Source organism: Mesoplodon bidens (assembly GCF_964165515.1).
Source record: "Mesoplodon bidens genome assembly, chromosome: 3".
Taxonomy (NCBI): Eukaryota; Metazoa; Chordata; class Mammalia; order Artiodactyla; family Ziphiidae; genus Mesoplodon; species Mesoplodon bidens.
Window position 1 is genome coordinate 11,629,839 of NC_138178.1, and position 21,486 is coordinate 11,651,324.

Here is a 21,486-nt window from a genome sequence, read left to right on the forward strand (position 1 = left end):
CCCAAGCACACACATGCACACACTCATATATCACGAGTGTCTGAGATGGAGAAGCAGGAAGACTGATGTGACTTCAGCTCAAGGAGGTGCTGAGACACAGAGAGAGAAGCCTTCCTCTTGGGACCACTTCACATGTGGACCTTGAGCCCCCTCCATGATAAAGTTACGGGTGCTTTAGAAGGTACCCCAGGAAGAACTCCCATTTTCCCTAGCCCCTTACATTGAGACTCCTATGAATATTTACTCTTTAAGATGGATCCGGAGAGAACCATAATTCAAAAAGACACACGCACCCCTCTATTCATAGCAGCACTATTTACAATAGCCAGGTCATGGAAGCAACCTAAATGCCCATCGACAGACAAATGGATAAAGAAGATGTGGCACATATATACAATGGAATATTACTCGGCCATAAAAAAGAACGAAATAATGCCATTTGCAGCAACATGGATGGACCTAGAGATGATCATACTAAGTGAAGAAAGTCAGCCAGAGAAAGACAAATATCATACGATACCACTCATATGTGGAATCTAATTTTAAAAAATGATACAAATGGGGCCTCCCTGGTGGCGCAGTGGTTGAGAGTCCGCCTGCCGATGCAGGGGATACGGGTTCGTGCCCCGGTCTGGGAGGATCCCATATGCCGCGGAGCGGCTGGGCCCGTGAGCCATGGCCGCTGGGCCTGTGCGTCCGGAGCCTGTGCTCCGCAACGGGAGAGGCCACAACAGTGAGAGGCCCGCATACCGCAAAAAAAAAAAAAAAAAGAAAAAAAAAAGATACAAATGAACTTATTTACAAAACAGGAACAGACGCACAGATATCGAAAACAAACTTATGGTTACCAGGGGGGAAAGGTGAGGGTGGGGCGGGAGGGATAAATCAGGAGCTTGGGACGAACATACACACACTACTCTATATAAGATAGATAACCAACAAGGCCCTAGGGTAGAGCACAGGGAACTCTATTCAATACTCTGTAATAACTGCTATGGGAAAAAAATCTGAAAAAGAACGGATATATGTATATGTGTAACTGAATCGCTTTGCTGTACACCTGAAACTAACACAACATTGTAAATCAACTATACTCCAAGAAAATTAAAAAAAAAAAAAAAGACAATCATCCAGCCTCTAAGACAGCAACAGCCCACCTACCTAATTGGTAACAGAAGCCAATGTTTCATCACAGCAACTTGTTCAACTGGGTCAACGAATATTTTGCCTTAAAGTCTTTTCCTCCTTGTGTGGCACTCTCTGGATGTTGGAAATGATGTCTGAATCCTCTCCAGAGCAATCCGTCTGATACTCCCAGACAACAAACACATCACTGGCAGCCTTCTCTTCAATAACAACCCCATTCCTTTGTCATCTGTCACCCTTCCCTCCCTGAATCCTCCGTAACTCAAATGGGCTTAACACTGTGATGTGGATCCCATACATTGCAAGGATCTTTGCATGTCTGTTTTTTTTCATATGCACACGGCATTGAGGAGCTTCATCCTCCTATGAAATTGGATCCTTGTAGGTCAAAAACTAGATTTTCAAAGGCCAGATCATGTTGTCTGCTGTGTCTTGGCTCAGTTGCTGTAAAGAACTAAGGTCTCTAAATTTAGATTTTTCCCATGGCTTAGCTCCGACAAATGTCCTTTCCATGCACCATGAATGGCAGCAGGCCCTGTAACTCTCTCTGGCCGTCAGCTGGCCCCAGTCCCTCCTCAGGGCCCTGGCTGCAGGTAACCAAGCGTACACTGCACCCCAACCTCCAGCAGCCCTACCCATACCTCTTCACAGGTGGGGTCCACTCCCCTCTCCCACACCCCTCCTGAGACAAAACCACTGCAGAGGCTTCGTCTTCCCAGCCTGGCATACAACCCAGGAAGGCCCTCACCAACAACACAGCCCCTCAGAATGGACAAAGAAGATGTGGTACATGTATACAATGGAATATTACTCAACCATAAAAAGGAACGAAATTGGGTCATTCGTGGAGACATGGATGGACCTAGAGACTGTCATACAGAGCGAAGTAAGTCAGAAAGAGAAAACCAAATATCGTATATTAACGCACGTATGTGGAAACTGAAAAATTTCGTATAGATGATCTTATTTACAAAGCAGAAATAGAGACACAGACGTAGAGGACAAATGTACAGATACCAAGGGGAAGGGAGGGGGACAGGATGAATTGGGAGATTGGGATTGACATATGTACACTATTGATACTATGTATAAAATAGATAACTAATGAGACCCTACTGTAGAGCACAGGGACCTCTACTCAGTGCTCTGTGGTCACCTAAATGGGAAGGAAATCCAAAAAAGAGGGGATATATGTATACGTATAGCTGATTCACTTTGCTGTACAGTATAAACTAACACAGTATTGTAAAGCAACTATACTCCAATTAAAAAAAAAGTCTGTCATGGAAAAAAAAAAACCTTAACACAGCCCCTCGACCCCCAGCACAGGGGAACGGCTCCCATCTCACGTACCCACCCCTCCATCGCCCACCCCCCACCTCCCAGCCTGGGAAAGAAGCGCTTACTAGTCCCAGTACAGAATTAGAACTCAGGACCCACTTCCCACAGAAACAACAGAAAAACCAGAGCACTGGAGGTCAGATAACTTGTAGACTAAAAGCACTTCTACAGCACTATTTGAAAGGCGGGTACCATACAACCAGCTTAGAAGATACACTCTTATAGCCATAAACAGTCATATGGGGAATGACATACATATAGTATAAGGGCCGAGAGGTCTTGGTACATTGTTTCCGTGGCATTGAGCACCACTACCCATAACTGACACACTGAACGGTGACTTCGTCATAGAGCTCGGTAACGAGGTCTCTTCTATGAAGAGGCATTTTGAGCCTCCACCTCCAATACTGTGAATCTATTGTTACTTTACTTTTCCTCACAAAAGTCCGGCAGACTAAGGTAACAAACAGACACCTCTGTTCACTGACAGAACAGGTGGGGCGAGATAGTGTCACATTCCAGTATTTAACAATTTCTATCAAGTCTAGAGAAGATGGGGTAGTCTAAATAAAGCTGAGAGTGGACTGTTTTACATCTCAAAATTGTCTTTTTAAATATGCTTGTGCCTTTTGCAATTCAGATGTTGACTGTGGCACAAATAAATACAGCAAATACTTTGTTTTGTTTTTCCTGGTATCTCCCTAGTCAGAGGTTTCCTATCCACCTGGAGAGAGCCCTTCTAAGGAATATGTATGAAAACACGCTGCCTGAAGCATAACTGCTCCTTTGTTGCATCCCCTTCCTAATCCATCCAAGAGGTCCGACCCCTGTCTTCATTTCTCCGGCTGGCACCGCACACACACAAAATCCAGGCTTATGACTCTACAATGAGACTGCTTTGATTCAAATGATCTTTCCTTTCCTACTTAGGTTCTTCCAACGAGGTCTAAAGCTTTCTGTTTTCTTTACAGGGTGAGAAAAACAAATCCAAGGAAGGCCCCTAGGTTTTCCGTTGTGGGGACAGATCTGCAGGACCAAAACCACGGGCAAATTCTGGATTCAGACACCTGAGCTCGTTCGAGCAACGGAGCCAAAACACAGATGGAATGGTCTGGCCCTTCACAGTCCAGTTACACAGGAGAAAGAATCTCAACCCTGGGAGGTGTGTGTGTGTGTGTTGGGGGTTGCGCCTGGGGGCAGGGAAGGAAACAGAAGTCTGTTGCGTTTCCTCTCACACCTCCCTTCCTCTATCTAGGGAAGAAAGAATGAGGGGGGTGGGAAGCACTGAGACAGGACACTTTCCACCACGCCTGGGAGTGACCCCTCTGCAGGGCAGTTGGAGGTGGGACCCGAGCAAGGGAGCCATCCCCAGGCTACCCTGTGAGTATGGCATCTTCAGGGGTGCTTGGACTCTTGGAAGGGGTGAGGAGGGGAAACACAGGGCTCACTTACAGATTTCAGGACTTTCCAGAAGGGACCCCCAAATAGGGTCTATTTTTAGTGCCAAGTATTTTGACAAAGTTCTTATGAGGGTAATTCCAAGCGATCTGGCAAGCGTGCTTTTAGTTAGGAAAGACTATGAGAAATCTCCCAACTTAATTTGTGAAAAATCTGCGCTTGCATTTTCCTACTGAAAGAAACGCTGGGACTTCCCTGGCGGTCCCGTGGTTAAGACTATGCTTCCACTGCAGGGGGCACAGGTTCGATGCCTGGTTGGGGAACTAAGGTGTGGTGCAGTCAAAAAAAAAAAAAAGAAAGAAAAGAAAAGAAACGCTCACAAACACAGACACACAGATAGATACCTCTATTTTTTAAAAAAAACAGCAGAGTCCTCTGCAAACACAATCCCCTGATGACTGACTTGAGCTGGAATCTCATCACAGTTGAACAGGACAGAGGCAGCTTACCTTCTGCCCACGTGCGTCTGTTAGCATCAGACAGGGCTTTATCTTTGAAGAGCTGCCCCTGAGCCCTGGGCTTTGAGGGAAAAATCGCTTGCTGGAAAAAGCTATCACCTTTGTGATGACACAATGCTGATAGGTATCTACAGGCTCATTAAACTGTAAGCCCCCCAGATGACAGGGATTTTCTGAGCGCTGTTTGCACCTGGGCTGGCTCTGGTTTTAGTCACCATAATGCTCACCTTCAATAACAGACTGTAGGCCGAGTCACAGGTCCCCATTCTCAGCCTGGATCTTTCATAAATTTGCCTCTTTTTTGTTTAACATGGGTATACTATTTTTATTTTACTTACATTTAGATTTCACCAACACTGAACATAAGTGTATGCTGGCCCTACGTTCCGACTTCTGAAATAAAGATAAATGGGCAGACAGCTTTAATAAGGGTGTAATGTATTAAACACTGCATAATAGGTGAAACAATTAGAGGAAATCAAGGGGGTGGTGTAACTATATACCTTTACACACTGAGTAGCACAAGCAGAGGGACAATTGGAGGAAAAACCTGTTTAGGGCTAAACTGAGAGGTCCTTGCAAATTTGCCTTTTTATAGTCACCTTTCACTTACTACAACTGTTAGCCTCAGATTTCAAAGCCAGTCAGGATTTCAAACATCCCATCCCATTATGTGTGTGTGTGTGCACGTCTGCATTTGAGGTCTGGATAACACCATAAAAAAAATTAACTATGTGATAGTTTCCCCTTTTACCTACAATCACTTTCCTTTCCCCATCCAGAAACTGTGTGGCATATAACACGCATCACAGACAGTACTCGTCACCAGAGTTTTTAACAGAGAGAGAGGCATGAGCGCAGGGAAAGGTGCTGCCTGGGCGGGACCACCATTCAGCTTCTTGTGGTGCCCTGTGTGGTCCACTGAAGGAACAGCCAGAAGCAGAGTCAGGAGGCAAGGCCTGAATCAGGCCAAGGAGCATCAGAAGGCAGGATACGGGGGCACAGGGGAGCCGTCAGGGTGTGTGCCCAAGCCCCCTGGGACTCCTAAGTTATCCTGCCTTCTCCGTATCCTTCTGTCCTTCCTCAAGAAGGGTCATAGGGCTTCCCTGGTGGCGCAGTGGTTGGGAGTCCGCCTGCCGATGCAGGGGACACGGGTTCGTGCCCCGGTCCGGGAAGATCCCACATGCCGCGGAGCAGCTGGGCCCGTGAGCCATGGCTGCTAAGCCTGTGCGTCCGGAGCCAGTGCTCCGCAACAGGAGAGGCCACAACAGTGAGAGGCCCACGTGTCGCAAAAAAAAAAAAAAAAGATGGGTCATAAACTGGGTAAAATTCTCACAAGACTCTCAGGAAGGCGGAGCTGTTACCCTGAATAAGTCACCTAAGCTTTCTGGCTTCCGTGACCTCACCTGTCACTTGGGGAATGGCTGGATACAACTTCCTGCTCCTGTGTTCTCTGATTCTCTGAGTTAGAGTTTCCTCTGAGTTAGTTTTAGACAAGAAAAGGGTCTTGGAGCTGCGTGAGGGAATCAGGGGTCCAGCTGGATCCAGGTTCTGATCAGTCTTGGGGAATTCGGAGTGTGGTTCCAAGTCCGCCCCCAAGAATATGCTTGGCACTTCTGGTCAACCAATTCTAATGATAGCTTCCTTTGCATTTCCTCATAGACCCAAGTTTTAAAAGCCATTAGAGGGGCTTCCCTGGTGGCGCAGTGGTTGAGAGTCCGCCTGCCGATGCAGGGGACACGGGTTCGTGCCCCGGTCTGGGAAGATCCCACATGCCGCAGAGCGGCTAGGCCCGTGAGCCATGGCCGCTGAGCCTGTGCTTCCGGAGCCTGTGCTCCGCAAGGGGAGAGGCCACAACAGTGAGAGGCCCGCCTACCGCAAAAAAAAAAAAAAAAAAAAAAGCCATTAGAAAAACGGGTAGGGGACTTCCCTGGCGGTCCAGTGGTTAGGACTCGGCGCTTTCACTGCCGTGGGCGCCGCTTCGACCCATGGTCGGGGAACCAAGATCCCACAAGCTGCGCAAGGTGCAGCCAAAAGAAAACCAGGTAGAAATAGAAGTGTCCTCTCTAGAACGGGATGCTCTGAATCGTCTATTCTGGAAGGGGGCAGAACTCAAGTCATTACCCTTCCTCATCACGCTGCCAACACCATGGCTGTGAATCCCCTGACCTCACTCCACTCGTACCCTCTTTGAAAAAAAGGTTTTTCTGACCATCTTGGTTAAATACACATATATGTACTCAAACTCCTTTGCTCTGCCCGGTCCTTGGTCCCTGGGCCTTTCTTTCTTCTCCACATCAATGACTAGCATCTTCTTTCTCCTGCCCATGACCTTGTGCGTCTTATTCTGTAATCATTCCCCGCAGACCCAACATCCCACACCTCGATCCCCAGCTCTTCTGCTGCCAGCAGGTCAAAACGTCTGAACAAGGCACATTGGGCCAGGGAACCAACCTCCAAGACTGAGAGGGCGACAGGAGTCTGAACCGAAGTGTTCCCGTGCTCAAACACAAGGCGAAACACACACACGGCCCCCAAATCTCATGCTGCCAAGCGTTTCCAATAAAACTTAAAACTCAGGTTTCTGAGACTACAGTTGGTTCAGTTCCTTCATGAAAAGTCAGTTTTTCCTTCCATCCTACCCCTCCGTCCAACTTGGTAACCGTGACCCATTTCCTAAAGCTTCTTTTCAGAACACCTTGATTCTGGCAGTGGGAAGTCAGGCACATGAAAATGACAGAACTCATCCAATGAATTCCTGTTTTAGGGCTTTTCATTCTTGAAATTTTTCTTTTTCTTTTCTTTTTTTAAATGTGGGCTTCAGCCAAAGTCTCTTTGCTGCCCCTGCAGCCTGAAAGTGTTTTCCTCATGGGAAGAGAGCTGGTCAACCTCTGGAGCAGTGGGAACAGGTGAGGTTTCTACTGTGCACGCTCTGCAGGTTCCCACAGCAGCTCAGCACTGCCTGTGCATAGGGGTTAAGTCAGGAGGGGACGAGATGGCACACGCCAGAACTCCTCTGTGCTTCGAAAAGGTGATCCAGACCGGCTCAGAAGCAGCTGTGCATGTTTTGAGAGTCTCCTAACAACTGTGAACCAAAGGGGGAGGAGGAAGGAGGAAAAGCAGCTTTTTTGGTTTCTGAGAAAATTCTTAACCGGAAGCACATAGTGTTCTATTCTTTGTGGCATTTCCAAATCAGGATTCCACAGACTCAGTATTTTCAGAGCCCAGTGTGGTAAATAAGATGGATTACACCTCACCTGGAGACGTTCTGTAATAATCAAAGAAAAACGCTTCCTGCCCTTGTACAGAAAATGAAGAGATTTTTCATTGTAAAGAAAAGAAATTTAATTACCACTAAATAAGGTTTAACTGCTGTGGGCAATCATTCTCGGCACTGAAGCATAATTTAACTTAAAAGAAACCACAGTGACCCATGACCCTCTCCGGCTCTCTCCCAGCACTAAGTGGCCAGGAAGAGCTCAGTCCCAGGTGAGATGCCCAGGTGGTCAGGAATGCATTACACAGCAGAGGAGAGACCCCAGGGAGGGGTGGCAACCCCCAGAATCAGGCCACTTCTGTACCTCGCTCTTGTCCGCTGCACGGCAGGACCCCTGGCAGCAGAAACTCAGGACGCCTCCTTCCTTGCTTGGTCTTTTTACAGGAGGGCACACAGATGGCTCCATGTCCAGATCCGAAAGCAGACATCAGCAGTTACCTGCCCGATCCCCGGGCAGCGGGACCTGCCCGCTCTACACTCCGCTCACCTTCGGCCGTGCCCCCCCCTTCCCGGAAGCTGGCCTGCCGCACCTCTGACAGACAGAGGCCTTACAGACAGAGGATTTGGAGTGTGATTCATGGATAGAAAATACCGGTTTTTCATAGCTACGTAAATGCAACCTGGGTGGGGTTTAGATAAATCTGGATGTGGATGCCAAAAAGCAGGGCAAGATGGGTCTCTTCTCCATAAATTTCACTTGGCCAAATGGGCTCGGCCTGCCCACCACTCATTAAAAAAGATTCGCGTCGCACAGAGTGGGAAGGCAGCATCTAAAGTTCATCAGCACATGGGACTTCCCTGGTGGACCAGTGGTTAAGGCAGTGGACCGCCTTCCAATGCAGCGGGTGTGGGTTCAATCCCTGGTAGGGGAGCTAAGATCCCACATGCCTTGCAGCCAAAAAACCAAAACATAAAACAGAAGCAATACTGTAATAAATTCAATAAAGACTTTAAAAAATAAAAAAGATGATCCCCATCAAAAAAAATGAATAAAGTTCATCAGCACAATTGGCAGTGCAAGTTCAGATGCAGTTTCAGATCTTAGTTCACATGGAAATGTATTTATAGCTTCTCTACCATCATGAGCCAGATCCCAAACTGCCAACTGCCTCCACATCGGCGTTTGATCAAATTGCTTCATCCTCAAAGGCAGTGCAGTCACGGTGAATATGCTTCATCTTTGGCCATATCTGCCTCAAACCCCACCAGGCTGGATCTTCTAGGACAGAATCAAGAGGTGGGGAGGCTATGATGCCCATGGGTTGAGAACCACCCAAAGGGCACATCCCCGATTTCCTGATGGCAGGACCTGTGCTAGGCCCTCCACCCCACCTGACCATTCTCAGAATGTGGTCTCCAAAGCACATGAGCCGGCGTGGCATCAGAAGCCTGGATCCCACAAAGTGTGAGGTTAACCCAATTCACAACACTTTTTTTTTTTTTTTTTTTTTGCGGTACGCGGGCCTCTCACTGTTGCGGCCTCTCCCGTCGCGGAGCACAGGCTCCGGATGCGCAGGCTCAGCGGCCATGGCTCACAGGCCCAGCCGCTCCGCAGCATGTGGGATCTTCCCGGACCGGGGCACGAACCCGCGTCCCCTGCATCGGCAGGCGGACTCCCAACCACTGCGCCACCGGGGAAGCCCTTCACATCACTTTTCTCAGTATTTCTTTATTTGTAAAGTGAGGGCGTTGAATGCTATCTACTCACCTTTCCAGCATTTCCGTAATGTTTACAAACAAACCCAAAGTGAACAATGCCCAGTATTAAAGGTGCTAGTGGGATTCACTTTGTCTACACTGCACGGTTCAGCCAACCTTCCCTGGGTGCCGTCTGGTGGGCTCCATGTGGAAGCTGGTGGTTTCTGCTGTTGATAGTATCTATCTGACCTCATATCAACTATCCCAAAACAAAAAAGCTGAGTTGGACTGAAATACAAATTAATGACTTCTCTTTTTTAGTTGAAAGCAGATGAAAAGGCAAACGTTTGATGTATCACAATGTCACTGGAAAAACCCAAACTCAGGGACGCATGACGCATGTATCCTGTTTCAGGCAGTACTTCATCGACTTAATGCCTTTTTTGTGGTCAAGGGGGAAGCATTTTAGTGACCTAAGAGTGAGACTGATGGAAGTGTTGAGAATTATGGAAAATTCAAACAAAAAAAAGAACAGAAGTACCAGCCTTCGGCCTTTGGGTTAATGACAAGAACTGAACACTGAATCCTGTTTCTGGACACCAGGCGAGGGTTCCTAGGTGGGCAAGTCACAGACCCTCAGGATTCTGTAACCTGCCTGCACTGGGGACTCTACCATGTGTTATGAGGGGCTCTGGAGAGCCAAAAAGCCCCTTTGGAGACAGTCCCAGAGACGGAGGGAGGGGAGACTGGCTTAGTTCAAAGTTCCGTCCCCCCAAAGGGACTTCTGCCTAAAACAGCATCTGAACAAAAGCTAAAATTATTCTGTACTCTTCTGATTACAACCCTTTGCACTGTAGTAAGAATAAAGCCCAGACTCCTAACTAGTACTCCAGTTGCCTCTCCCAGGTCACCTGGTTCTTCAGACACACAGGGCACTTCCTGCCTTGGGGCCCCTCTGCTCACTGCTCCCCCTTGGGGCCTCGCCCCACTGTTTGCATGCCGGGCTCCTCCTCACACAGTCCTCATTTCCTTCACATTTTTTCTCAATCTGAAGTCATCCCTGTATCTGTTTTCTCCTCTGCCTCCCCCTCCCACCTGCTTTTTAGAGTCTAAGCTCTCTGAAGGCAGTGGCCTTGTCAGGCTTGCGGTAATCAGGGCACCAGTCCAACCGAGAGACTCAATCCATGCTGATGAATGAATGAATGAATGACAGGATGACAGTTCATTCTTCCTAAATCCGACAATCCTGAGTCACTGTGCATCTTCATGCTAATCAAAACTACCTTATTATTCTCACACTCAATAATTCAAGAAGCACTTTCACATTCCTAATCCTCAAAGCCACTCTCTAAGGCCTCTGTGTGGGTCAGTGGCAAGTCACAGGCTCTGGACCTGTTTGCCTTGAAGTAACAGAGTAATCTGGGACAAGTCAACTCCCAGCTTTGAGTCCTTCTCCATAAAGCCAGGATGTTTTGTGAGGCAGCTCTATGCTCCCTCCCACCTTGAACAACCTATGAGTATTTAAGACTTTGATGGGTAGACACTGATCCTCTCTTATAAAATGCTTTGTGAGATGTTTCTGTGAATTGAGCATCTACTACATGCCAGGGACTGGGATAAGTACTTCTCACACTGTCTCTGATCTGCAAACCACCTGGCTGGGTAGGAGGTCTTAGCCTTTTTTTACAGATGCAGCAGTGGAAGCTTCCTTAGATTAAGGGACTTGCCCAAGACCACACAAAGAATAACTGGCAGAACCAGTTCCCAAACCTAACTCTGTCCAACAACAAAGGCCAGATTCCTCGCACCAACAGTGCCCCATGGAGCAAGCCTACACAGAACAAAAACGGTGCGACGTGCATCAGGCAGGTAAGGGAGACACGTGTGGGATGGAAAGTAGGGGGCTGCTGGGACTTCCCTGGTGGTCCAGTGGCTAAGACTCCACACTCCCAATGCAGGGGACCTGGGTTCGATCCCTGGTCAGAGAACCAGATCCCACATGCATGCTACAACTAAAGATCCTGCATGCCGCAACTAAAGATCCCATGTGCTGCAACTAAGATCCAGTACAGCCAAATAAACATTAAAAATTAAAATTAAAAAAAAAAGTAAGTAGAGGGCTGTGATGACCCCAAGGATCTGTTACCTTCCCCCCCATCTTAATGGGACAGCTGCAACGTAGTTCTAGTAGAAATTTCAACAAAGGAATTTAAGCCCAGTGTTTACTGATCATCTGATTTCTTTTTCCCCTCCTAATGTAAGAAATTTGATTCGCGTGTAAAAACTCCTGATTCTACCAAGTTTCGGTGGCTTATCAAAATTTGTAGAAGCCCTTGCCCAGGCCTGTCTGGAGAACCCGGCCCCAGGCCTGGTGCCTGGGATCCATACTTATTCTGGCCTGCACCAGGAATTTACCTATGAAAGTTGCCCAATTTGTCCCTTCAATTCCAGTAAGAACTTTTGCAATCTCTTGTAAAAATATTGGCAACGGGAGAGAGAGTGTGTGCAGGTTATTATGCAAAGGGTGTGAGCCACGCCATTTTGTAAATTTTAATTTTCTAAGAACCACCAGGTACTATCCTTCCTCTAGGGTGAATTCTAAAGGTCTGTACACAGAGTGCAGGTTTCTGAAGGAAGGGATTTGATGCATGCAGGAGGCCTTCCTCTAACTCCAAGAGGAAGGTTGCTTCGAGTGCATTCCTGACGTGCCAGCTCCAGGCCTGACTTCAGAAAACCTGCTAACAAGTAACAGAATGATCTGCTGTTCCAACCGCTCAGATTCTCCAAGACCACCCTTTGGAGTAATGTTGAAACGGCAAAAAAGGTAGGAGGTGGAAAAGAATGTGAGACCACAGAGGCAAGAGGTAAATCATCCCGAGTGATTATCATTCCGTTTGGAAAGCCACCCTCGTGAAAGGAACAACGCTTTTCATAACGGACACCTCCAGGGTCCCAGGAAAATGCTGTAGGTTTGCAGCAGAACTGCTGGGTTCATATTCCAGCTTGGTCGCCTAAAGAATCAACTAGGAGTTTGGGATTGACACACACACACTACTATATCTAAAACAGATAACCAGCAGGGACCTAGTGTCTAGCACAGGGAACTCTACTCAATATTCTGTAATAACCTACATGGGAAAAGAATCTGAAAAAGAATAGCTATATGTATATGTATAACTGAATCACTATGCTGTACACCTGAAACTAACACAACATTGTAAATCAACTATACTCCAATATAAAATAAAAATTAAATTAAAAAAAAAGAAGCAACTCTCTAGATTCTTCTAAGCCTTGGTTTCCTAATTTACATTTAGAGGCTTATGAGATAACTTGTGTGAAAGTCTCAGCACATAGTAATAATTATGGGCATTAGAATGTATTTATTTGCAGTGGTTTGAACACATACAGGGAAATTTTTTAATGTATTATGTTGGCATGCATAAAGGCATTTGAGATTTGGATGTATATGTCTTAAAAAGCCAGTGGTATTTAAAATCTGGAGGAAGAAAATACTGTATTTACCCCATGATACCGCAGTTTGGTCCATGTTTCTAATGATACAGAAAAAGTTCAGTCAGGCTTAAGAGTGACCTGCCACCACGCTGGGGCTACAGTAATTATATTCTCTTTAATGGAATTGCTTAAATTATAGCTCTCCTCGTTTTGCACATCACAGCCACTATCCTACCCTTTTCTCTCTAAGCATAGTTATTCCTCATTATTTCTTTGGTTAACCAACTAATGCCAGGCATACACTTATTTACAAACTACCACATTAAGAGGCATTTATTTTATATCGGTTCTCTTTTGCAAATATTTGCGTTTAGCAGAAGAACTGTGATATCTTATGAAGCAAAAATATATATATCCGGGAAAGAATGTGAAGTTTCAGAAGTAGCTTTGGAGAAGGAGAAAGGAAGAAAAGTCTAATTACAGTGGAGATCTGTACTAATTTGTGTGAAGGGAATGTAGACATCACTTGCAGTTTTAATGAATTCCGGCCACCTGAATTAAAAAGGAGCTGGAGTTTAAAATAACATCTAAAGCTTTCTTCACTGATTTGGGAGCATAAAAAAATGTTGTTTCTTTTCTTTTAAAAGGCAGCCTTTGACAGGATGCTTTCAATTCTTGACTTGTAAAAGAAAAGTCTTTTCAAATCTAGATATTCTGTATGTTAGAACAGGGCTTTTTCTTTTTTCACCGAGGAAACTGAATCATAGTTATATAGTTACAGACTTAACATAAAAGCCTAAGTACCCTTTATCCTAAATGGATCCCCACTAACGGGCAAGGGGTAAAGTTTGGTTGTAAAGTATTTTCATGGGGACGTGAAGTGAATGTTTTATACCATTGGTGAGAGGATGACTTGACCAAGGGAAGGTGAATTTAGTGCTTTTGTTGACAAGTTCAGGCAGCTTAAACATATTTAATCCAAACACACATGAGGCTCAGAACCCCAAACAGCATTTATTTAGAAATAAATAAATAAATGGGATCGTGACCGGAATAAAATGGTTTAGGGGAAATTCTGTTGGGAATAAGACTACTAGTGCCATCAGAAGCAACTGCTCCCAAGAAGAAGGAAAAAAAGAGAATCATCTCCTTCTTCAAGGGACAACTACATCAAAGCACAAATCTGCTCATGGGTTGGTGCATGAGAAAGTCACTTTCTCAGCCCACCTGGAAACGGTTGGCTTCCAGGGAAGTATTATACATATGATAAAAATATAAATAGTAGAGAAGTCTGTTAGTTAAAAATAAAAGCTTCCGTCCTCACCAAGCCCACTGGTCCCTCTTTCTGATTTATTAGGTGTCATTCTAGAAATGTTTAATGGAAAAATAAGTACCCAGAAAATGGACATGCTTTTCCATACAAACAGGATCCAGCCTTTTAAAAATAAATGGGATCACACTACCTACATTGCTCCGTGAATAATACTGCTTATTTAATATAGCTTGGTTACATGTCCACACCTGCACATCCAGCCTACTTCATCTACTGTCATGACTGCAGAGAACTGTATTATCTGAACATACCATAACTGATTCTCAAGCACTCAAACTGACAGAATAAACTGGTAAGTCTTTTTGAGAGAAAACTGGGCAATACCTTTCAATGTGAGTAAGCCCTGTAAATGAATAGTAAAAACCTAGTAATCTGACGTCTAGGAATTTGTGCTTCAGATTTACTGACATGTGCACAGCCACATAGAAGGTCACCGCAGTGCTGTTCATAACAGGCAGAGAAAAAAGAAGCAATCGAAACAGCAATTAAGAAGGGTCAAGTTAATAGATTATAGGGTACTACTTTCATTGCTCTGAAGAGAGAATAGCTCTAAATCAGTTCGGGCTCTTCTCACCATTGTAAACACACACATATACACACAGATACACACAGAAGCACACACACACACTCCCCAAAGAAGAAACTGAAAATGGTCCTTTATGAGTCAGTGGGCTGGAGTCTTAAAATTTACCCTGAAAAAGGATTCAAATAAAGGTACAGTTAAAGTTGAAGGGGGCCCATGAACCTTACCTGGTGCAAAATTCAAACAGGATGATTTTTAAAAATTGTCCCTCTGCACCAGCAGGCTATGTGATGGTGGCACATGTACCCGACTAATGCCTATTGTGACTTGACGTCCATGTGACATTCTCAGGGGTGTTTACAAATATTCTTAATCTCAAAGACTGAAAATGACCAAGGGTCCATCCGAATCTGTTTTGTCAGCTATTCCAAAAAGCGTGTATGGCGGCAGCTTTCCTTCCGAGGGGCAAGTAGTAAAGCCAAAGAACGTCCCCTCCGAAAGTTCACAGAGCGCACTATGGATCAGTAAAAAAACACCCCCTGATGGGGTCTTTGCTTTCTGTCTCGTGCCATCTGAACAGCTTGGAGGACGGTGCCACCGTCAGGTTTACGGGGGCTGACGTGACCACCTGCACTTGTGAACCCTGGTGAAAATGCTGATGGGACACCCATTATCACTTCTGTTGCTTAGTCCTGAGCAAGCAGACAGGGGTGGAAGTGAAGTGAACCATGTGTGAGGGGAGACCACAGGCTAGAATCCTAGGGCTGCGAGAGGCCAGAAAAACTATCACCTGCCTTTACCTTGGACTGACTGTCCTCAGGTCATCACATAAAATCAGCTGTACGCTCCTCTCTGGAAGATCTCTAGAGAAGGGATTTCTCCAAACGTGTAAAAATACTTCACATTCACTTTTGCCATTCGTACGAAGGAGTAGTTCAGAATTCTTCCCGCTGCCTGTAAGTCTGGACGCAAAAGCAGCGGAACTTCCTGTCGTTGGTATAAAGCTCACCCCAGTCTCCAACCTTTGTCCTCCTCTGGTCCCTCCCTCCCTAAGGTCGCCCGGAATTCCATCCTTTCCACCACAACCCACGGGCCCCGAGGCCTCCAGGTGCACAGATGTTACACAACCGTCTGCACAAACCAAGGAGGACTTGCTTTGGTTGTACAGGGGACAGCAGATTTGGTAACCTCAGAACCCTGTCTACCTTGATATTATGCTTCCAGGAAAAAAAAAAAAAAAAAAGCCTTCTCTCCCATATTTTCTCTCATCAGGTTACAAGTTAAATGCACAAGATGGGAAGTTTACAAGAAAGCAATCCATATCGGATTGATTTCTGAGGAAATTTCACCCTGAATGGGATAGGGAGGGTGGGAGGGAGGGAGATGCAAGAGGGAAGAGATATGGGAACATAAGTATATGTATAACTGATTCACTTTGTTATAAAGCAGAAACTAACACACCATTGTAAAGCAATTATACTCCAATAAAGATGTAAAAAAAAAAAAAAATTTCACCCTGAAATACACAATGGCCAAAATCCATACTCAAGAGCCCAGCCATGGTGTTTCACAATTCATCATAAAAACAAATCCCAAACTCAGGTCCCTGAGGAATTTTTGCTTCCAGTGAATTATGTTTCTCCTGCTTAAGAAAAAGTTAAGGAAAGAAAACCGAGAAGAGGAGGAAAGGCCCTTCTCAGTCCACCTGCTGGTCCCTTCAGGGCTTCACACTGAAGAGAAAAGCAACATCAACTGGGATGCCACCATTTTCCAGGATGACTTTTTTTTTTTTTTTAATAAATAGATTTTTGGAAACAGCTCCCCATCAGCTTCTAAACAGGAGTGTTTCTGACAAAGTGAAATTGATGAATAGCAAGGACAAGGGCCTGGGCCTTAAGCAGCTTCTAGCTTCACCCCCACTCAGAAGAGCTTTACGCACACCTCCCCCAGAGCAAGTCCTGGTTCCACTTCCTGACCTGTGAGATTTCAGTGCCTTTCTTTCTGAAGAAAAAATCTCCAAAACGTTTTTAAAAGAGAAAAGTATAATACAGTTGACCTTTGAACAACATGGGTTTGAACTAGGTCAGTCCACTTTTTTCAATAAATACATATGTATACTGTAAATGTATTTTCTCCTCCTTATGGTTTTTTAACTTTTGCTTTTCTCCAGTTTATTTTATTGTAAGAATACAGTATATTATACATACAACATACAATATATGTGTTAAATGGCTGTTTATGCTACCAGTACGGCTTCCAGTCAGCAGTAGGCTATTATTAGTAGTTAAATTTGGGGAGAGTCAAAAGCTATACGTGGATTATATACCCACATTGTTCAAGGGTCAACTGTATTTAAAGATCACTAATCCCTGTGCTAAGAGGCTTTTAAAATTCAGATGTTACATTTTATTGGTAATATGAACAGACCTACATATGTTCTTCAACAGGAAACCTTGCTACTAGTGAGTAATGGAGACAAGATTCGAACCCAGGAAACCTGGCCCTTGAACCCTTGTGTGCACAATCCCTGTGATTCAATAAATCTTTATTAAACCCCACTGGGTGTAAAACCTGCTTCTAGATGCAATCACTACTTATGAGTCAGCAGATAATCTCTGAGCAATACAACAACTAAGTGTCATAAAAAGCTTAATGGACTTCTAAAACAGAGTCTGTGGGGAAAAGAAAATTATAAGAATATACATGAGTGACTCGGAACCAATGTGGAATTTCAGCACCCTGTGGCTGTTTGATTTCATGACCGGTTTCTACTTTCAACTTGCAGGTGGTGGTTCATATTTGGAACTGAAACTCTGAATGAAATCAACCTTTGCTTTCAGACTCAGAGATCTGCCCTTGAGATAATCAGAGCTTTTCCCAGGGTCCCCAAACAGCACTGGGCACCATACAGCCTGCTGCCGTTCAGATGACCATGTTTAATGAATTGTCTGGGACAGAATGAGCTCGCCCTCAGCAGCTCAGAGATGAGAACGCCTTCAGGATTCCACTCGATGAATCTACCCACCACTCCTGCTAAGAGCCTTCTTTTAGGAGTGGGGAACCCAAACAATTCTGAACGGTCTGATGCGGACAACTTGGTAACATCGGGCAAGTCATTAGGAAAATCCTGGAACTAACAGAGTGTTTTCTCTGGCTGGAAACCCTGCTGTTAAAAATAACACAAAGAAAAACATATTTGTCTCTGACACACAATGGATGTAGAATATAATTATGGGCTGTTTTGGTCTGGGAGGTAGACAAGGGAGGGAGTTGCCAAGGTCTAGAAGACAAAGGAGAAAAGACAGTGTGTCCGACCCCGAGCTCTCTGTGGCCATTCCCACAGCCTCCTGGTGACTTGGTTTCCTGCTCAGGTAACAGCAAAACCTGACTCTTCTTGCAGGGCCCAGAAAAATCACAGGCAGGTAAGAGTTAACCATGTAAGTCTCTGAAGTGATAAGCTCCTATCAGTAGGTGCCAGTAAAAAGTAAATTAATATCACTTCTCTAGCCTGTCAAGAAAAAAATGTCGCATATAATTAATGTAAAAACGTGAATATCCTAGCTCCTTTGACACAGTTAACATTTTGTATTTTAATTACTTTATAGAAATAATAGTTGCCACTGGGAGTTATTTCAGGAACACATTAATTTTTTTTAGAGACCCCTAAAAGGAGAAAAAAATAGCAGGAAATGTAGAAGGACCGCTTATCGTGTTGTATATTTCAGTATCTCTCTGAACCAGGGTTTCTTGATCTGTAAAGGGGGAATGAAAAGATTCTGCTAATCCCACTGGGCTGTTACAATGATAAGATGAAGGAAAAGATGAAAACACTTTACAAACAGTCCAGGACCACAAAAGTGGTAAATAAAAACAATCATCAACACGTGGAGCATGTATTCTGAGAACTGTGCAATATATATTTTGTCACTTAATCCTCACCACGCCACAATTATCACTGCCATCCTATGGAGGAGAACACTGAGGCTTAAGGACATGAATTTACTTTTCTAAGGTTGCACAGGTAGGAGGTGGATTCAACACCCAGGCATTCTGATGTTAGGAGCAGAATTCTCTGCCACTCGAATTTTCTGCAATAACTGTGGTAACCCAACCATTTAACATGAATATCAATGCAGGTGCTAATCTACATTAGCTGATGGCCAAATTTCAGGAGGCTCTCATTCTCAGACATTAGTCAGTTTTTAAAATAGTTTAAATCCTGTCCATGTGCTCCTAAATAGTTTTGCTTTCAAAAGCCCAAATTCCCATTGCACAGGTTATCTTTATTCTTAACTCTGTGCTTTCACCTTATGCAGTGTATGAAAGAGAAAAAAAAATGTGATTTTCATTGCCTTTTAAGCCTTGGTGGACCTAACTACTCATATCGCACCCTGATGTCCCCAAACTAACCCCTTTAAGTCAACTTTGCAGACACACAGCTACCTTCAGCGATCGTTATCACATCCATATCGCAGGCAGGACTGTTTACTCAGTCTTGCTAGTAACTGATGCAAACAGAAAACCTCCTACCACCAAAGTAAGGTTTCCTTCTGAAAGTACACTTTAAAAACGAATTTTATCAAGCATTCCCCCACCCTAGAAGCCTTTATCTGTCTTAGAATTTACAATTCCTGCTTCCCTCAAGTCCAGAAACTCTGATATCTCAAACAGGATATTTTTCTAGTCTTATAAAATGCCTCTGTGAGAAAAAATATACAGACACACTTTTTAAAAAGTTCAATGTTCATAAACCTGTTTCTGTAATATTCCACGGGTTGTATTTTTGGCATTTTGCAACTTGAAAATACAGAAATACACATAGTCCCAATTTCAGTTCTGTTCGAAGAGTTAAAGAAAAAAATAAAAAAGAGAGAAAGAAACCAACATCTGGGAATAATCCACAAATACACAGAGTATCTCAATTCTCAGATCGTCCTTCTAATCTTTACCTACGCATTTTTACAGCATTATTCACAGGGCAAAATCAGCATAACGCATAATGCATCACTTGTTTTTCAGCTCTATTCAAAAATCTCAGTTCATTCAATAAAAAAGCCCTGAAAAAACAGCCCTGAAGCATGAGCACTCGAATATTCAGTGTGGGAAAGCCATGCTTATTGATTCAGTGCTTCCTGCCAAGAGAACAATGCAGAGAAAGAGACCTCAATGTTTCCAAATAATTTCTGGCAATAACTCAGAAGAAAAAAAAACCCCGTATTTACCCATACCTGGAGCTCCACAGGTGAAGCGGCCGTTAAAGCAGAAAAATCTAATTCGGCTTCTGGAAGTTTTTGTCTCTAATGGACTCCGGGGTCATCCTTCCGAGCTGTCAGGTAAACCCCCCTCCATGTCTCTACTGTTTTCTTTTGCCGTTTTTCCCAGTGAAACTCTTTTGTCATTTGCATAAAAGCTACTTCCAGCCTATAGGACTTTTTGAGTAGCTACTTGTTAAATTGGCTGTCTTGACATGCTCTTTCAAGCATGACATCATAAATCTCCACGGAAACCCTAACCCCACCTGCTTACATGCCAACGTTACCTGTCGGGGGAAGACTTAAACAAGCATCTGAAATTGTTCATTAATGAAACCTTTTTAGGGGCTTTGCATCTCTGTACAGTATAATTTGTGCTGTTGGCAGGAACTCTGCCGAGAACTGATGGCTTCATTTTCAAAGCCTGAGCTGTTTTGCAGAAAACAATGATCAAAATTACAGGCATTCGTTAATCTGCCCCTCCCTGTCCAACAATGCGCTTAATCGGTCGAAGAAAAACCTACAGTGGGCCATGTGCCTCTCTCTGCAGGATAAAGTTACGTTGAAAACTTGGGTTTTGAAAAACCTTCTACGAATACTTCTAAGGCTTTTCCACTCCTCTCTCCAGCAACCCCTTCCTGCTTTTCACCAGCAAAACTTGCAAAACAGGTTCTTTGCTGGAATGTGAGAGAGAGAGAGAGAGAGAGAGAGAGAGAGAGAGTGTGTGTGTGTGTGTGTGCATTTTCTCTTGGCCTCTGTGTTTGCAGAGGTGGTAGGAGAAGGTGCTGAGAATTTTTTTAACTCTTTCCTAACATACTCACATCTTTTGTACGTTTGTCCTAGTTTATTTATGTTACCACAATAGCACTGAAATCCATGTTCTTGACTCTTCTTGGGAAGGGTCAGTAGGCTCTAAGATATTCAAGCCTTTCATTCATTCACTTTTCACTATCCCAAATTTTATGCAGTCCCCCAATTTGTGCCCAATCCCTCTTGGTGACACTGGGCTCAGCACCTTTTCTTCTCACCTCTAAATTCACCCCAGACACACTGCATACCCTCAAGTCCAAGATCCATGATGTCGAGGTACCAGAAAGGTTTGAATGGGACTTCCTCCAAATCTGTGAGAATTTATAATATTGTCAAATGGCTGTCAAATGCCATCATGGAAAATTCTTCAATGGGGCTGAGCAGGAAGCTGGGAAGCACCTGAAGGCAGCTTCCAGTAGCATCTACTATAACACTGCAGGGTCCTGGGAGCAGCAGGGGCTGAGAGTGCAGCCTGCTCTAATTTGCCATAGCTCCTGCTGCAAACTGCAACAGGCTCAACAGCTCTGTCCTCAAAGGTCAGAGAGCAAATACTAACCCCCACCCCCACTCCCCGGCCCCGTGTTGAAGTTGCCCAGGTATTTGCAGAGAGGGTCACAGGTAAAAGCAACATCTTCACAAACTCAGAATGGCTCTTTGCATGGAACCAACAGTAGATGCTTTGGATCCCCAACCTTGACTCTTCTGAGAGTTTTGCATCGCCATCTTTCACAGTCCACAGATGGGACATTACCTTCTAAGGGAACCGAGAACTACATGGGTTTAAGATAGCAGCC

General features: G+C 44.6%; 1 protein-coding gene across 16 annotated transcripts in view; it reads right to left on the reverse strand.

The window, feature by feature from the left end:
- Positions 1–21,486, reverse strand: part of KIAA1217 — a gene marked incomplete at its 3' end in the record, with an annotated part of 492,015 nt that overhangs the window by 274,104 nt on the left and 196,425 nt on the right. The window contains exon 1 of one of the 16 annotated variants that reach the window (XM_081227595.1): positions 19,859–21,162. The exons of 14 other annotated variants lie outside the window; for them this stretch is intronic. Of the gene's footprint in view, positions 1–15,430; positions 15,934–19,858; positions 21,163–21,486 lie in introns of those variants that run through there. One more of the 16 variants, XM_081227594.1, reaches the window with a different exon arrangement.